The sequence below is a fragment of the Leptodactylus fuscus genome, chromosome 1 (genome assembly GCF_031893055.1).
Source record: "Leptodactylus fuscus isolate aLepFus1 chromosome 1, aLepFus1.hap2, whole genome shotgun sequence".
In the NCBI taxonomy this organism is placed as follows: Eukaryota; Metazoa; Chordata; class Amphibia; order Anura; family Leptodactylidae; genus Leptodactylus; species Leptodactylus fuscus.
In genome coordinates, this window is record NC_134265.1 from 180,769,516 (window position 1) to 180,787,674 (window position 18,159).

At 43.4% G+C, this 18,159-nt stretch overlaps 1 protein-coding gene across 1 annotated transcript in view; it reads left to right on the plus strand.

The window, feature by feature from the left end:
• The window catches only part of GRIN3A (glutamate ionotropic receptor NMDA type subunit 3A), a 307,052-nt gene that overhangs the window by 25,684 nt on the left and 263,209 nt on the right, over positions 1-18,159 (plus strand). The gene's annotated exons all lie outside the window — the stretch shown is intronic.

Below are 18,159 nucleotides of genomic sequence, written 5' to 3' on the forward strand. Positions count from 1 at the left end.
AATGTACAATAAAAAGATATACAATTTTCTGATATGCTTTCTGTATCATTTCCACACGGTTTTCTAGATTTCGGCTTGCTGTCATTCATTCTGTTACAGTGTTGGCCAAAAGTATTGGTACCCCTGTAATTTTGTCAGATAATACTCAGTTTCTTCCAGAAAATGATTGCAAGCACAAACTCTTTGGTATTAATATCTTCATTTATTTTGCTTGCAATGAAAAAACACAAAAGAGAATGAAAAAAAAGTCAAATCATTGATCATTTTACACAAAACTCCAAAAATGGTCTGGACAAAAGTATTGGCCCCCTCAGCCTAATACTTGGTAGCACAACCTTTAGACAAAATAACTGCAAACATCCGCTTCTGGTAACCATCAATGAGTTTCTTACAATGCTCTGCTGGAATTTTAGACAATTCTTCTTTGGCAAACTGCTCCAGGTCCCTGAGATGTGAAGGGTGCCTTCTCCAAACTGCCATTTTGAGATCTCTCCACAGGTGTTCTATGGGATTCAGGTCTGGACTCATTGCTGGCCACTTTAGAAGTCTCCAGTGCTTTCTCTCAAACCATTTTCTAGTGCTTTTTGAAGTGTGTTTTGGGTCATTGTCCTGCTGGAAGACCCATGACCTCTGAGGGAGACCCAGCTTTCTCACACTGGGCCCTACATTATGCTGCAAAATTTGTTGGTAGTCTTCAGACTTCATAATGCCATGCACACGGTCAAGCAGTCCAGTGCCAGAGGCAGCAAAGCAACCCCAAAACATCAGGGAACGTCCGCCATGTTTGACTGTAGGGACCGTGTTCTTTTCTTTGAAGGCCTCTTTTTTTCCTGTAAACTCTATGTTTATGCCTTTTCCCAAAAAGCTCTACTTTTGTCTCTTTTGTCCGGAGAACATTCTTCCAAAACGTTTTTGGCTTTCTCAGGTAAGTTTTGGCAAACTCCAGCCTGGCTTTTTTATGTCTCTGGGTAAGAAGTGGGGTCTTCCTGGGTATCTTACCATACAGTCCCTTTTCATTCAGATGCCGACGGATAGTACGGGTGTTAGGATTGTACAGAAGCTGCGGCCATGAGATGGGCGTTGCTGCCTGTTCTTCTGCACGGTCCAGGGTTTCAAGGGTTAATCTGCCTTGTAACAGCCGGGCGTGGTCGACTGGTTGATCGACATGTGTGTCGACCAATGGACGCTCGGATTGGGCAGCTGGGCTATTTGCTGGTGACCGCCCCTTGCCTATATAAGGGGGCTGGTCTGGACGCCCGGCGCATTATGATCCCATTTAGAAACCTGAAATGATGTGTGTGTGTGTGTGTGTGTGTGTGTGTGTGTATGTATGGGTTCCAGCCTGTAAATATTATTGGCCCTAGCTAGTAAATATCCCCTGAGGTAGCAATGCCACTGTTAGTCAGGCAGCATGCTGCCTTGTATGTGTGTGGTAAAACTCAGTAGGGTCAGCTAGCATTCCTTCTCAGACAGGGTGACTGGGAGTGGGCTTGGCAGTAGTTGCCTGGGTGGTTGGGTAGAACAACTACACACAGGGTTTACTTGGTCTCTGGCTTGTCCTGGAGTTCAGGCTAGCCAGTTTGTTTATTTGTGCGGCTGCTCTGACTGCACAGGACTCTGTGATTGGTAACAGAGCAAACCTGGTTGTTTAATTTAGCTGGCAGTGACATCAACTGTCAGACACTGTTCACACCAGGTTTTTAGCAGTCAGTAGCCCAGAGGGCTCTGCAGGGTTTTTCAGTTTAAGTTTTTTTTAATAAATCCTGCTGACCATAACAACGGGTTGACACTGTTGTACCCTCGGACTGCAGGGCAGCTTGAACTTGTTTGGATGTTAGTCGAGGTTCTTTATCCACCATCCACACAATCTTGCGTTGAAATCTCTTGTCAATTTTTCTTTTCCGTCCACATCTAGGGAGGTTAGCCACAGTGCCATGGGCTTTAAACTTCTTGATGACACTGCGCACGGTAGACACAGGAACATTCAGGTCTTTGGAGATGGACTTGTAGCCTTGAGATTGCTCATGCTTCCTCACAATTTTGCTTCTCAAGTCCTCAGACAGTTCTTTGGTCTTCTTTCTTTTCTCCATGCTCAATGTGGTACACAAAAGGACACAGGACAGAGGTTGAGTCAACTTTGATCCATTTCAACTGGCTGCAAGTGTGATTTAGTTATTGCCACCACCTGTTAGGTGCCTCAGGTAAGTAAAAGGTGCTGTTAATTACACAAATTAGAGAAGCATCACATGATTTTCAAACAGTGCCAATACTTTTGCCCACCCCCTTTTTTATGTTTGGTGTGGAATTATATCCAATTTGGCTTTATGACAATTCTTTTTGTGGTTTTCCATTGATGACAAATTAAATGAAGACAATAATACCAAAGAATTTGTGATTGCAATCATTTTCTGGAAGAAAATGAGTATTATTTTATTATTATTATTATTATTATTATTATTATTATTATTATTATATTAAAACTCTGACCATGGTCATGTGACTTATGTTCCATGGTCATGTGATGAGCACACAGGTGCCGCTCGTTACAGTCACAGCACAATAATCAGACATCTGCCTGGTAATCAGCTGTGCACCTGTGTCCTCATCACATGTAAATCACTTGACCATGGTCAGAGTTTTATCCTCTAGAAGTAATATAATGAATGACAGCAAGCAGAGATCTAGAAAACTGTGAGGAATTGATACAGAAAGTATATTGGAACATTGTATAGCTTTTTATTGTACATTTGTTTGTCAATATTGGTCTGAAAGTGGCCAACCCCTTTAACTTTTTCTAATTTGTTTTAACTTATACAATTTCTCATTACAGCTCAATACAATCTTGTGCTATACAATAAAACAAGTATATGTTAAATGTGTTCTTTTTTTAACATGGAAGCCTATGGGTGACAGATGACCTACTGATGACATCTACCCGAGGCATCTGTCACAGTCATCCAGTAATAGAACGTATTATGTTCGTTTTACTTCTTGCACTATACTGTACATCTGAGGATATTACAGGTTGAGCGACAAGTTATGAAAGCACTTCTGTATGTCACCATTTTCAGTTTTAAATTAAAACAACATCAGAGCCTCCATAAAAAGGTATGTAACAGTAATATCACTCTGCAGATACTCATTTTTAAGTTGAAAAATTGTTATATTTGTGGTATCTCACAGTGAGATTTAGGCTAAAGCCGCATGTTGTGGTTAGTGATGACTTTCTTTTAGTTTTTCTGTATGTAAATCCCATCTTTGAAGAGTACTGTTTATCACTCATTAAGTCAGTGCCTCAGAGACTGCAAGCAGTTATAAAAGCCAGAGGTGGTGCAACAAAGTCCTAGTGATGTGTTGGAGTGTTATTTTGTTTGTTTTTAATGATTCCATTTTTTTTTGTTCCTCAGAATTGAATGATTCCATAATTTATTCCCTGTGCTTGTTCTAAAAATCTAACTGTTACTGGCTACCACAATTATTTTTCTGGATTTCTTTTAGTGTTTCTTAAAGCCAGAAAGTTGCCATATGAAATGCCTTTAGTGACTGTGATCTGCTTTTTTTCTACAAAATTAAACAACTGAAGGAACATCCTCAGGGACTGGTAATTCCATAATTTGTGCCAGGCGTTGTATATTTCTCATTCCTTTTGTAGCCATTTTTGGCTTTGGCTCAAAAAAAGGCAACATAATCTGCAACAGAAAAAGCTGTGTTTCCGCAACGTTGGGCCTCAGCCTTAAAGGGGTTTTCCTATTTGTGTTTCACCTTCTCTCCTGTCTCCACTGCACTTCCTGGTTTCAGGTGTATTGTACAGTTCAGGACAGCAGTGCTCTGTGCTTGAGAGTTACATGCAGATATAACAATGGCGACGATCTGGCCCTGTTTTAGCCCTTATCAGTTTCAGCAGCTGAGAATATTTTACAGAGCTTTAGCTCCCAGTCACAGTGAAGAGAAGAGAATGGAGATGGCTGGTCAACCAGCTGTAAACACTGAGAGGGAAGAATTTGGGGTGTTCACAATACTGTTGGTGTCCAACAGCTAGTGTCCGCTGCTAATGTCCATTCAAAATGTTGCGCGGACATTAGCATCGGACTCTAGCCGTGTCCGTGACATTTTGTATTCATTTAAATGGAGATCGGATGCGTTCTATTACAGTTCGTGCCTGTCCTTAACTGTACGTTCCCAAAGATGTCCGATTTTTCAAGCGGACAGCAAAAGCCGACATGTAGGTTTTTGCTGTCCGCTTGAAAAGTCAGACATCTTTGGGAATGGACAGTTAAGGACAGGCACGGACTGTAAAAGAACGTACACAATGTCCATTTAAATCAATGCAAAATGTCACGGACACAGCTAGTGTCCGCTGCTAATGTCCGCGCAAGATTTTGAACGGACATTAGCAGCGGACACTAGCTGTCGGACACTGACGGTAGTGTGAACGCTCCCTTAGTCTTATATGGCAAATGGAGCAAGAACGATAAAGCAATATCATGGGTAAAAAACTTCAGTTAGCTTAGGTTACAAGATTAAATATGATACTAAAGGGGGTGTACCCCTTTAATAGTTACCTCCAGTCAAAAGGCTTGTGGTTTAGTCATCTTCTTATAACCCCCATCACCCTCCTGAACACAGCTGTCTTTCCCGTATGCTCCAATGCTGGCCTCCTGTCTTTTTAAATAGCTGCAACTATTGTCTGCTTACCGCTAAACAGAGCCACATATCACTATCCTTTGGCCAAGACCAGTTGTTGCCCTCTCTGCCATATACAGTAATTGCCATTTAGTCTTCAGCTTATTTACAGGTGTTTATGCAGCTGCACATAAACTTATATTGCACATGTGTAATTCTACTGGTAATAGGCATTTATAGGGGGCTATAAATGTCCTTACAGAGAAGGCTTATCGTCCATGAATACACCTGCTGCTGTAAGCAATGCCTGCGCATTGTGTAGTGAAGTGTGCTATTGCATGGGCAACAATGTATGGCATTTCATGGTTGCATTGATCTTCCAGAATGGTATGAGTTCTTTACAGTGGCTTTATAAAGGGTATGTGGGGTAATAGTCTTCAAAAAACTAAAATATAAGAAGAATTCTGACTGCCAAGCATGGACTGGGGATGTGCAGAAATCCGGTCAGATTCCCACAGGCGCTGCATGTACTGCAACAGATGCTTAAAAAGAAAAAGAGTGTCGGTTGGATGATATATATATATATATATAGAGAGAGAGAGAGAGAGAGAGAGAGAGAGAGAGAGAGAGAGAGAGAGAGAGAGAGAGAGAGAGAGAGAGAGAGAGAGAGATGGATGTATAGGGGACTTGGGTGCCTCACATTTTTAGATTCTCGTTCATGTTTTAAGCGTTTAACGGACAAGAACATGTAGTGTGTTAGTGTTTCTTAACCTCTTCAAGCAAATCCCCCCCAGTGAGAAAAAGTCCCACCTCAGAACCCCATCATAGCAATCTTTTGTAAATGACTTAAAGCAGTTATGTAATGGCTCACAGTCCCTCACATGTAACATAATTACTTCCATAGTACCCCCATGCATAACATAATGGCCCCACTGTGCTCCCACGTGGATCATAATGGTACCCACAATGTCCCCATCTGGTACATAATGGCCTCCAGTTGAAACATAATAGCATCCACATTGTCCCCATTTGAAAAATATTGGCTCCCACAGTGCCTCCATGTGTAACATAATGGCCCCCACATGGCATGGTCACTCATACATGTTATCGCTCCATTCAAACTGTATAGGACTGATAAAGATTGCTCAGAACTTTACTTGCCTGTCTTCATTACTCCCATAGGGCGGAAACTAGGTTGAAACCCGGCAGAGTCCATTATAGTCTATGGAGTCTGCCGGTTTCTTTGGGTAACTGCTCTTTTAAACAGGTTAGATTTCTGTTTTTCAGGTCACCAAGAATGGAAAGCTGAACACTAGTGTGAACCTAGTGTCACTTATTCAAAGGGCATAAGCTGTGATTCTGGGGTAACTTGTAGAACTCAGTGGGGTGTCAAAAATGGTACTACATATATGGTTTTCGAGTAGTAGTTCTTACAGAATAGACATCCTTGCTAACTTTGATAGTTGAAGTAGAAAAATCTGCTAAAAAAATACTGTGTTTTTTTGTTATGATGAATGTAAAAACTGAATGAAATGCAGGTACTAAGTGAACTCAAATATATACTTTTGCTTATTTTTGTGTTTCTGTATTTCATTATGTTTGTAGTAAAATGTCATCTCCTAAATATAATGTTTTCAACTTATATTTTGCTGCTTAAGTGTTTCGAGTTCATTTTGTAGGTTATGTAGATGACATAAGTCAGTCCTTAGAGATTAGGGAAGGAAGAAAACTTTCACCTTCACAGTTTTTACCAACTATTTAATTATGCATTTTAATGCAGCAGGATCATTCCATGTATTTTTTAATTTAAAGGTGACGCATTCAGCAGAATGTACTTTATTACCAAGCTAGAGACTGATTATTGGAGAAAATTTAGTAAATTCATGCTAGCAAAATGAATATTGATTGAAAATTGATTTCATTAGAATAAGCACTTTCATTTTTGAAGTAATATCTTGAAATAATTAAACTACAAGATTAATTGTACATAAGAACCTTCAACTTTTTCTGTATACACAATCCAAGCTGGTGGAGGAGTTCCATTTGTTATCTTTAATTGGAATTTTATATTATCTAATACTACTGGTGAGTTTGTAGACATTGTTCGATAATGTGTGTGAAATGCAGTTTTACTTCTTAAGAGCTGGAGAATATGACTGTGCAAGTATTATCATGTAGTAGGCATTTTAAAAACTTTAATTAACTTTGTTACATCAACTAAGAAAATGCTGAGAATCTTAACGTGTTAGCAAAACATATTTCATGTTACCTAAAATCTTATATAAAATGCTATATTTAAAAAGTCATACAGTTTCTATTAATCATAATTGTCTTTATCTGCAATTATGCTTTTGGATGAATAAAGGATCAGTTTATTCTCACTACATGGGGACAGTGTAATGCAGCAAATGTGACTCACTGTATCACTAGGCCTGATTGATTTTGGGGTACTCTTGGGGGTGTTATCTAAGTAATTCCAGGTCATGCCAGGTCACGACCTCTAGGGGTATTACCAATGCTTGTGACAGCTACACCTGGTGGGTCAAGAGTGCAGAAATAGGCAAGAGAGAGGTCTAAGGTCAAGGTAAGTAACAAGCGAAACTGACTCCTATGCAAGAATCAGAGCTAGGAAACTAGGAAGTCATCCCCCAAAAGTAAGACATAGCAGAGGTTTTGTTGAATTGCCTAATATAAGGCACCCCCCGAAAGTAAGACATCCCCCAATAACAATAATATTTTTGCGCAAAGATTGTATGAAGAAAAACATTGCAGATGGCTGAACACTGTGCACAATGTTCCGTGTGCATAGGTATGTTGGCTGCTGACACCACTGCTTTACGTTGTATCCACTGTTCCTGCTGCTGTACCAATATGAGCTGGGAGATGCCTGCTGTGCATACTCTATGGTAAGCATCATATGCGGTGTGGGTTGCACTCTCCCAGCTCATCCTACAGCAGCAGGATCAGTGGATACAACAGCAGTGGTATCACAGCAGAGGCAGCTTTCCTGTGCACACGGAGCACCGTACACAGCATTCAGCTGGCTGCAATGTTATCCTTCATACAGTCTTTGCGCAGCAAGCACATCTCAGTGTAGCGCACTGGTGGCAGCAGCACACAAGAATAAAATAAGACATCCCCTGAAAATAAGACATAGCATATTTTTAGGAACAAAATTTAATATAAGACACTGTCTTATTTTCGGGGAAACACGGTATATTTCTCAGGTATTTTCCTGTGGGAGAATGTGACTTTTATATTCATGGACAACTGTGTATTGGATGAGGACACACATCCCATGTGTATGTTGGCCTTTTAAGGGACAGCAAGGGAGCACTCATGACCTACAGGAATCATATAGAAAGCTGTGGCACACTGTGCTAATAATTTAGTGTACTGGTACTACAAATACTGTATTTGTACCTTATACACAGATGAGCAAAAAGGTAACAATGTTTTGACTTTCAGACTTCAAATCTCACCATCCACTACATCTTAGAACACGATACTACCGTCATTTTATAGACAATCATCTTGGCTATCTCTTACATAAATATGACTTGCAACTGATTAGCATATGATTAGTTATGCAGATTCTTGTCATGGAACTGCATTGTTACTGTTTTGCTCCTGGTGGTATAAAAATCTTTTGCTTCTTGTATACTAAAAATTACAACCTGTTCCCACATTCCCTAATAACTCAGTGTGTTACTAGGTTGATTCCCAAGTGAACGGTCACTGCTTCAAATTGAGGTTCTACCATGAAGATTTCCTAGGTAAAGAGAAACAGAATAATCCAGCTCATTGATAGCAGTCTCTTGTCCAAGAAAATTGCCAAACTGCATCATGTGAGTGACATGACAGTTGGAAGAATATGAAATGAAGTCCGTCCATGCATTCAAAAGCCGAAAGGTGGATGTCCAGGCCAAATATCAGAGTCAACAAGTTGGCTCATCGCAAAGTCTATGAGTTTTGATGTGACAAATGCAGCAGTTGAGGTGACTCGCATACTTCATAATAGATGTCTATGCAAGCACTATGCGACATGTGTTACACAAGTCTCAAAAGGTGGCCTATAAAAAGGTGAGGAAGCTTTAACTTCAATACCACCATAAGAATAGCCAGCTTCAGTTTGCAAAAAAATTCAAAAAGTGGACAGTAGAAAATTGGAAACAGATGATTTCGAGGAATGAGACAAAAGTAGACTGGGTTCTGATGGGTGCAAATGGGTCTGGAAGAAACAAGGGAAAAATAGGGTAACGGATCGAGAAATTGAAGGAACTCTCAATTTTGGTGAACGAAGCCTGATGATATAGAGTTCTTTTACAGCCAAAGGCGATAGGATACTTGACCAGGATTGATGGGGGTCTCAATGCATAGTTATATCTAAGTATCATACAAGATGAGTTATTATGTACACTCTGGGTACTATAGGTATGAAAAGGATGACATATTGTTCCAGCAGGAACACAACCCATAGCATACATTGAGATTAGTGAAGAAATGGTTAAATGAAAATGAAGTAGAAATGCTGGATTGTCCCCCACAGTCCCCAGACATTAACCCAATCAACACAAATGGGTACAGTTGACACAAAAGCTGTATTCTTACCCAAGTGAGTTGACCAGTTTGCACCAACATTGGGAACATGTAGAAGAGACCTAGGATCAGGTTTTGGTCGGGACATACTTGAATTGAATCGAGAGCATGCCCAGAAGGATTCAGGCTGAGTTGAAAGCCAAAGGTGAATTTCCAAAATACTAACAAAATAATAAAAATTTAAATTTAGATTTTTAGGATAAAAATGGTTACAATGCAAGGGGCAACACGGTGGCTCAGTGGTTAGCACTGCAGCCTTGCTGCTCTGGAGTCCTGGGTTTTAATCCCACCAGAACAACATCTGTATGTTGTTCCCTTGTTTGCATGGATTTCCTCCCATTCTACAAAGACATACTTAAATGACAACAAGAAAAAAATATATACATTGTGATCCCTATATGGGGCTCACAATCTACATTTTAAAAAAAATTGTTACAATGCAGTTACATGACAAGAACCTGCATAACTAATCATATGCTAAATAGTCGCAATTCACATTTATGTATGAGATAGCCAAGGTGATTGTCTATAAAATGATGGCAATGTCATATCTGAAGCTGTATCTATCTATGGCTGGTATCACATATATTGCCTTTGATGCAATTTTGGTGCAGTCTGTGGCGATCAAAATCTAGAAGTGAATCATCAGAGAGAAATGCGTCTCTCCTGTATAGCATCTACTCCTAGCTTTGGTTCTATTTTATAAGCATATCCCTTTTATATTACTACTGAACATAGGCACTAACTAGTCAATCATTCAGCCTATACACGATGAACTATTTCTACATTTCTCGTAACTGTGAGCAATTGCTTTAAGCGTCTGTGGCAATTAACTAAATGTAGAAGATGACTTGATTAATTGTGGTGCTAAATATTGACTGTGTAATTGTGACCAAAGCGCGGTCTAAATCTTTTCTACAATAGGATAGTTAACCCGCAGACTCATGAGACAACTCTCAACAAATTAATGTCAACAGTAACTAAATCTTAGCATTTTAGGCACAACGGCAAAGTTGTCTATCATAATTTCCACGTTTTATTTACTAAGATTGAAAATTACAGTCCAAACTGGGCACAAAGTCTTTTTTTAGCTGTTTAACTGGTTTATTGGGTGTATATACCATTTCAGTGACTTTCTGGATAAACTGCTGTTTGTATGTAACAGACTATGCTGAAATGGGTTTAGGACCTTCAGTTGCCTTTACCAAATACCTACAATATAGTCATGGCTAGTGTGAAATACAATGTAGTCAGGTAGTCCAGCAACCAAAAGAGACACACTGACACTCTTGTCAAAATTGTAGCCGATTACTTTAGCAAGTTCAGATACAGATCATCATTGGGACATCTATATCAGTATTGTGGTCTTTCACAAGTGCATCAAGTGTCTCTTAGTGTCCATTTAACACAATCACCATGCAGTCACTTAACGTTACTCATGAATACACAGAACAGAATTTTCCAAATCTCCTGAGATAAGAGATTTGGAAGGCGCACTCAAGCTGTGGAAAATACTGATGTGTGTTCAGAGACTGAACTTTACCTGCCTATTATGCCCATATTCTGTTATTGAAGGTTCTTTTTAGAGCCTGTTGAGACTGTAATCACTAAGCTGTGTGACCTCCTTAGAACTGAGCTTTGTGCCTGTTATAGATTATGTATCCCAGTTGTTACTTGTATATTGGGCATATCTCTCAGCAATGATGTTCAATCTAAAACTTCACTTTTACTTTCATATTTCTGAAAACAAATATATACATCCAGATCAAATTTAAAAAGAACACACGGAAATAAATATCAGAAATAGCAAAAAAAACCTGGTCCTGCAAACTCAGTCAGCCAATCACATCGTAAATAATAAATGGTCTAATTTTACCCATGGCTAGATCATAGTAGATGAGTCTAAATGAGGGCATAGGTCCATTCAAGGCACATATCAGTCTCTAATATACCACTATTTTAAGCTGGCCCTGACACCCATTAGCTCCAAGGGCAGGACATAACTGTCTTGTCTCTAACACTTTCTTTGAATGTCTCTACATGTTTCATGACCTTTAGAAGCTCACCCTCAGGGGACCTTTATCCAATAGGTATGGATTCAGTAGTAGGGAGGAACAGGGTGCAACCCACAGTGTTGGGGAGCCACCCGAATATGTTTCAGCAAGATGTTATGCTAAGCACTGCTCTGTTTAAATAAAGTCCAATATACAGTTTTGACCATAAGTGTTGGCACCCTTGAAATTTTTCCAGAAAATGAAGTATTTCTCTCAGAAAATTATTGCAGTTACACATGTTTTGTTATACACATGTTTATTTCCTTTGTGTGTATTGGAACAAAAAAGTAAACAAAAAATAGCTAAATGGACATAATTTCAGTCAAAACTTCAAAAATGGGTCAAACAAAATTGTTGGCACCTTTTCAACATTGTGGGTAAAGCATGTGATGTTCATTCAAACTCACCTGTGGCAAGTAACAGGTGTGGGCAATATAAAAATCACACCTGAAACCAGATAAAAAGAAGAGAAGTTGACTCAATCTTTGCATTGTGTGTCTGTGTGTGCCACACTAAGCATGGAGAACAGAAAGAGGAAAAGTGAACTGTCTGAGGACTTGAGAACCAAAATTGTGGAAAAACATCAACAATCTCAAAATTAGTCTATCTCCAGAGACCTTCATGTTCCTTTGTCCATGGAAATGCCATTGACAGTATTGTATGTAAAATTGCTAGCACTTTATAGGGGGGTCCAACAGGACTCCATATTCCCACAATTGGGACTGTGTGTGTGTGTCCATTTTAGGCATATGATAAGAGAATGTGGAGGTTTAGGGTTTTTGGACAGATGGCAAGGTAAAGATAAAAGGGTCATATACAGAATGGATGCTGTTTCAAGCATAACTCACAAACAAGGGAAACCAAGCCTTATGCCAAGCTTTAAACAAATAAACATACAATCTGGTATTGGTTCCGGTCTGAGTGCAAACATAATTTGGTTTATATAGTTTATTACTAGAGATGAGCGAACACTAAAATGTTCGAGGTTCGAAATTCGATTCGAACAGCCGCTCAATGTTCGTGTGTTCGAACGGGTTTCGAACCCCATTATAGTCTATGGGGAACAGATACTCGTTAAGGGGGAAACCCAAATCCGTGTCTGGAGGGTCACCAAGTCCACTATGACACCCCAGGAAATGATGCCAACACCTCTGGAATGACACTGGGACAGCAGGGGAAGCATGTCTGGGGGCATCTAACACACCAAAGACCCTCTATTACCCCAACATCACAGCCTAACAACTACACACTTTACACACTCAATACCACCTCTCTGACAGTAGGAAAACACCTTGAAACATGTGTATTTGGCACTTGCAGTGAGGAGAGCTTGTCACCAGCAGTGAATTTGGCCCTTGTAGTAAGTTGAGGTTGGCACCAACATTTGTTTTGAAAATCAGGGTGGATTGAGCCTCTAACCAGCAGAGTTTGGGCAAATTCATGGTGGAGGGAGCCTCTAAACACCCCAGTTTGGGCAAATTCATGGTGGAGGGAGCCTCTAAAAACCCCAGTTTGGACCAATTCATGGTGGAGGGAGCCTCTAACCAGCCCAGTTTGGGCAAATTCATGGTGGAGGGAGCCTCTAAAAAACCCAGTTTGGACCAATTCATGGTGGAGGGAGCCTCTAACCAGCCCAGTTTGGGCAAATTCATGGTGGAGGGAGCCTCTAACCAGCCCAGTTTGGACCAATTAATGGTGGAGGGAGCCTCTAACCAGCCCAGTTTGGACCAATTAATGGTGGAGGGAGCCTCTAACCAGCCCAGTTTGAACCAATTCATGGTGGAGGGAGCCTCTAAACAGCCCAGTTTGGGCAAATTCATGGTGGAGGGAGCCTCTAAAAAACCCAGTTTGGACCAATTCATGGTGGAGGGAGCCTCTAACCAGCCCAGTTTGGACCAATTAATGGTGGAGGGAGCCTCTAACCAGCCCAGTTTGGACCAATTCATGGTGGAGGGAGCCTCTAAACAGCCAAGTTTTGGGAAATTCATGGTGGAGGGAGCCTCTAACCAGCCCAGTTTGGACCAATTCATGGTGGAGGGAGCCTCTAAACAGCCAAGTTTTGGGAAATTCATGGTGGAGGGAGCCTCTAACCAGCCCAGTTTGGACCAATTCATGGTGGAGGGAGCCTCTAAAAAACCCAGTTTGGACCAATTCATGGTGGAGGGAGCCTCTAAACAGCCCAGTTTGGGCAAATTCATGGTGGAGGGAGCCTCTAACCAGCCCAGTTTGGACCAATTAATGGTGGAGGGAGCCTCTAACCAGCCCAGTTTGGGCAAATTCATGGTGGAGGGAGCCTCTAAAAAACCCAGTTTGGACCAATTCATGGTGGAGGGAGCCTCTAACCAGCCCAGTTTGGGCAAATTCATGGTGGAGGGAGCCTCTAACCAGCCCAGTTTGGACCAATTAATGGTGGAGGGAGCCTCTAACCAGCCCAGTTTGGACCAATTCATGGTGGAGGGAGCCTCTAACCAGCCCAGTTTGGACCAATTAATGGTGGAGGGAGCCTCTAAACAGCCAAGTTTTGGGAAATTCATGGTGGAGGGAGCCTCTAACCAGCCCAGTTTGGACCAATTCATGGTGGAGGGAGCCTCTAAACAGCCCAGTTTGGGCAAATTCATGGTGGAGGGAGCCTCTAAAAAACCCAGTTTGGACCAATTCATGGTGGAGGGAGCCTCTAATTAGCCCAGTTTGGACCAATTAATTGTGGAGGGAGCCTCTAACCAGCCCAGTTTGGACCAATTAATGGTGGAGGGAGCCTCTAAACAGCCCAGTTTGGGCAAATTCATGGTGGAGGGAGCCTCTAACCAGCCCAGTTTGGACCAATTAATGGTGGAGGGAGCCTCTAACCAGCCCAGTTTGGACCAATTAATGGTGGAGGGAGCCTCTAACCACCCCAGTTTGGACCAATTCATGGTGGAGGGAGCCTCTAACCAGCCCAGTTTGGACCAATTCATGGTGGAGGGAGCCTCTAAAAAACCCAGTTTGGACCAATTCATGGTGGAGGGAGCCTCTAAACAGCCCAGTTTGGGCAAATTCATGGTGGAGGGAGCCTCTAAAAAACCCAGTTTGGACCAATTCATGGTGGAGGGAGCCTCTAACCAGCCCAGTTTGGACCAATTAATGGTGGAGGGAGCCTCTAAACAGCCAAGTTTGGACCAATTCATGGTGGAGGGAGCCTCTAAAAACCCCAGTTTGGACCAATTCATGGTGGAGGGAGCCTCTAACCAGCCCAGTTTGGACCAATTAATGGTGGAGGGAGCCTCTAACCAGCCCAGTTTGGACCAATTAATGGTGGAGGGAGCCTCTAACCACCCCAGTTTGGACCAATTCATGGTGGAGGGAGCCTCTAAACAGCCAAGTTTGGACCAATTCATGGTGAAGGGAGCCTCTAAAAACCCGTTTGGACCAATTCATGGTGGAGGGAGCCTCTAACCAGCCCAGTTTGGGCAAATTCATGGTGGAGGGAGCCTCTAAACAGCCCAGTTTGGGCAAATTCATGGTGGAGGGAGCCTCTAACCAGCCCAGTTTGGACCAATTAATGGTGGAGGGAGCCTCTAACCAGCCCAGTTTGGACCAATTAATGGTGGAGGGAGCCTCTAACCACCCCAGTTTGGACCAATTCATGGTGGAGGGAGCCTCTAAACAGCCAAGTTTGGACCAATTCATGGTGGAGGGAGCCTCTAAAAACCCCAGTTTGGACCAATTCATGGTGGAGGGAGCCTCTAACCAGCCCAGTTTGGACCAATTAATGGTGGAGGGAGCCTCTAAACAGCCAAGTTTTGGGAAATTCATGGTGGAGGGAGCCTCTAACCAGCCCAGTTTGGACCAATTCATGGTGGAGGGAGCCTCTAAACAGCCCAGTTTGGGCAAATTCATGGTGGAGGGAGCCTCTAAAAAACCCAGTTTGGACCAATTCATGGTGGAGGGAGCCTCTAATTAGCCCAGTTTGGACCAATTAATTGTGGAGGGAGCCTCTAACCAGCCCAGTTTGGACCAATTAATGGTGGAGGGAGCCTCTAAACAGCCCAGTTTGGGCAAATTCATGGTGGAGGGAGCCTCTAACCAGCCCAGTTTGGACCAATTAATGGTGGAGGGAGCCTCTAACCAGCCCAGTTTGGACCAATTAATGGTGGAGGGAGCCTCTAACCACCCCAGTTTGGACCAATTCATGGTGGAGGGAGCCTCTAACCAGCCCAGTTTGGACCAATTCATGGTGGAGGGAGCCTCTAACCAGCCCAGTTTGGACCAATTAATGGTGGAGGGAGCCTCTAACCACCCCAGTTTGGACCAATTCATGGTGGAGGGAGCCTCTAAAAACCCCAGTTTGGACCAATTCATGGTGGAGGGAGCCTCTAACCAGCCCAGTTTGGACCAATTAATGGTGGAGGGAGCCTCTAACCAGCCCAGTTTGGACCAATTAATGGTGGAGGGAGCCTCTAACCACCCCAGTTTGGACCAATTCATGGTGGAGGGAGCCTCTAAACAGCCAAGTTTGGACCAATTCATGGTGAAGGGAGCCTCTAAAAACCCGTTTGGACCAATTCATGGTGGAGGGAGCCTCTAACCAGCCCAGTTTGGGCAAATTCATGGTGGAGGGAGCCTCTAAACAGCCCAGTTTGGACCAATTCATGGTGGAGGGAGCCTCTAAACAGCCCAGTTTGGGCAAATTCATGGTGGAGGGAGCCTCTAAAAAACCCAGTTTGGACCAATTCATGGTGGAGGGAGCCTCTAATTAGCCCAGTTTGGACCAATTAATTGTGGAGGGAGCCTCTAACCAGCCCAGTTTGGACCAATTAATGGTGGAGGGAGCCTCTAAACAGCCCAGTTTGGGCAAATTCATGGTGGAGGGAGCCTCTAACCAGCCCAGTTTGGACCAATTAATGGTGGAGGGAGCCTCTAACCAGCCCAGTTTGGACCAATTAATGGTGGAGGGAGCCTCTAACCACCCCAGTTTGGACCAATTCATGGTGGAGGGAGCCTCTAACCAGCCCAGTTTGGACCAATTCATGGTGGAGGGAGCCTCTAACCAGCCCAGTTTGGACCAATTAATGGTGGAGGGAGCCTCTAACCACCCCAGTTTGGACCAATTCATGGTGGAGGGAGCCTCTAAAAACCCCAGTTTGGACCAATTCATGGTGGAGGGAGCCTCTAACCAGCCCAGTTTGGACCAATTAATGGTGGAGGGAGCCTCTAACCAGCCCAGTTTGGACCAATTAATGGTGGAGGGAGCCTCTAACCACCCCAGTTTGGACCAATTCATGGTGGAGGGAGCCTCTAAACAGCCAAGTTTGGACCAATTCATGGTGAAGGGAGCCTCTAAAAACCCGTTTGGACCAATTCATGGTGGAGGGAGCCTCTAACCAGCCCAGTTTGGGCAAATTCATGGTGGAGGGAGCCTCTAAACAGCCCAGTTTGGGCAAATTCATGGTGGAGGGAGCCTCTAACCAGCCCAGTTTGGACCAATTAATGGTGGAGGGAGCCTCTAACCAGCCCAGTTTGGACCAATTAATGGTGGAGGGAGCCTCTAACCACCCCAGTTTGGACCAATTCATGGTGGAGGGAGCCTCTAAACAGCCAAGTTTGGACCAATTCATGGTGAAGGGAGCCTCTAAAAACCCGTTTGGACCAATTCATGGTGGAGGGAGCCTCTAACCAGCCCAGTTTGGGCAAATTCATGGTGGAGGGAGCCTCTAAACAGCCCAGTTTGGGCAAATTCATGGTGGAGGGAGCCTCTAACCAGCCCAGTTTGGACCAATTAATGGTGGAGGGAGCCTCTAACCAGCCCAGTTTGGACCAATTAATGGTGGAGGGAGCCTCTAACCACCCCAGTTTGGACCAATTCATGGTGGAGGGAGCCTCTAAACAGCCAAGTTTGGACCAATTCATGGTGGAGGGAGCCTCTAAAAACCCCAGTTTGGACCAATTCATGGTGGAGGGAGCCTCTAACCAGCCCAGTTTGGACCAATTAATGGTGGAGGGAGCCTCTAAACAGCCAAGTTTTGGGAAATTCATGGTGGAGGGAGCCTCTAACCAGCCCAGTTTGGACCAATTCATGGTGGAGGGAGCCTCTAAACAGCCCAGTTTGGGCAAATTCATGGTGGAGGGAGCCTCTAAAAAACCCAGTTTGGACCAATTCATGGTGGAGGGAGCCTCTAATTAGCCCAGTTTGGACCAATTAATTGTGGAGGGAGCCTCTAACCAGCCCAGTTTGGACCAATTAATGGTGGAGGGAGCCTCTAAACAGCCCAGTTTGGGCAAATTCATGGTGGAGGGAGCCTCTAACCAGCCCAGTTTGGACCAATTAATGGTGGAGGGAGCCTCTAACCAGCCCAGTTTGGACCAATTAATGGTGGAGGGAGCCTCTAACCACCCCAGTTTGGACCAATTCATGGTGGAGGGAGCCTCTAACCAGCCCAGTTTGGACCAATTCATGGTGGAGGGAGCCTCTAACCAGCCCAGTTTGGACCAATTAATGGTGGAGGGAGCCTCTAACCACCCCAGTTTGGACCAATTCATGGTGGAGGGAGCCTCTAAAAAACCCAGTTTGGACCAATTCATGGTGGAGGGAGCCTCTAAACAGCCCAGTTTGGGCAAATTCATGGTGGAGGGAGCCTCTAAACAGCCCAGTTTGGGCAAATTCATGGTGGAGGGAGCCTCTAACCAGCCCAGTTTGGACCAATTAATGGTGGAGGGAGCCTCTAACCAGCCCAGTTTGGACCAATTCATGGTGGAGGGAGCCTCTAAACAGCCCAGTTTGGGCAAATTCATGGTGGAAGGAGCCTCTAACCAGCAGAGTTGTGGGAAAGCAGGGTGGAGGGAGCCTCTAACCAGCAGAGTTGGTGGAAATCAGGGTGGAGGGAGCCTCTAACCAGCAGAGTTGGGG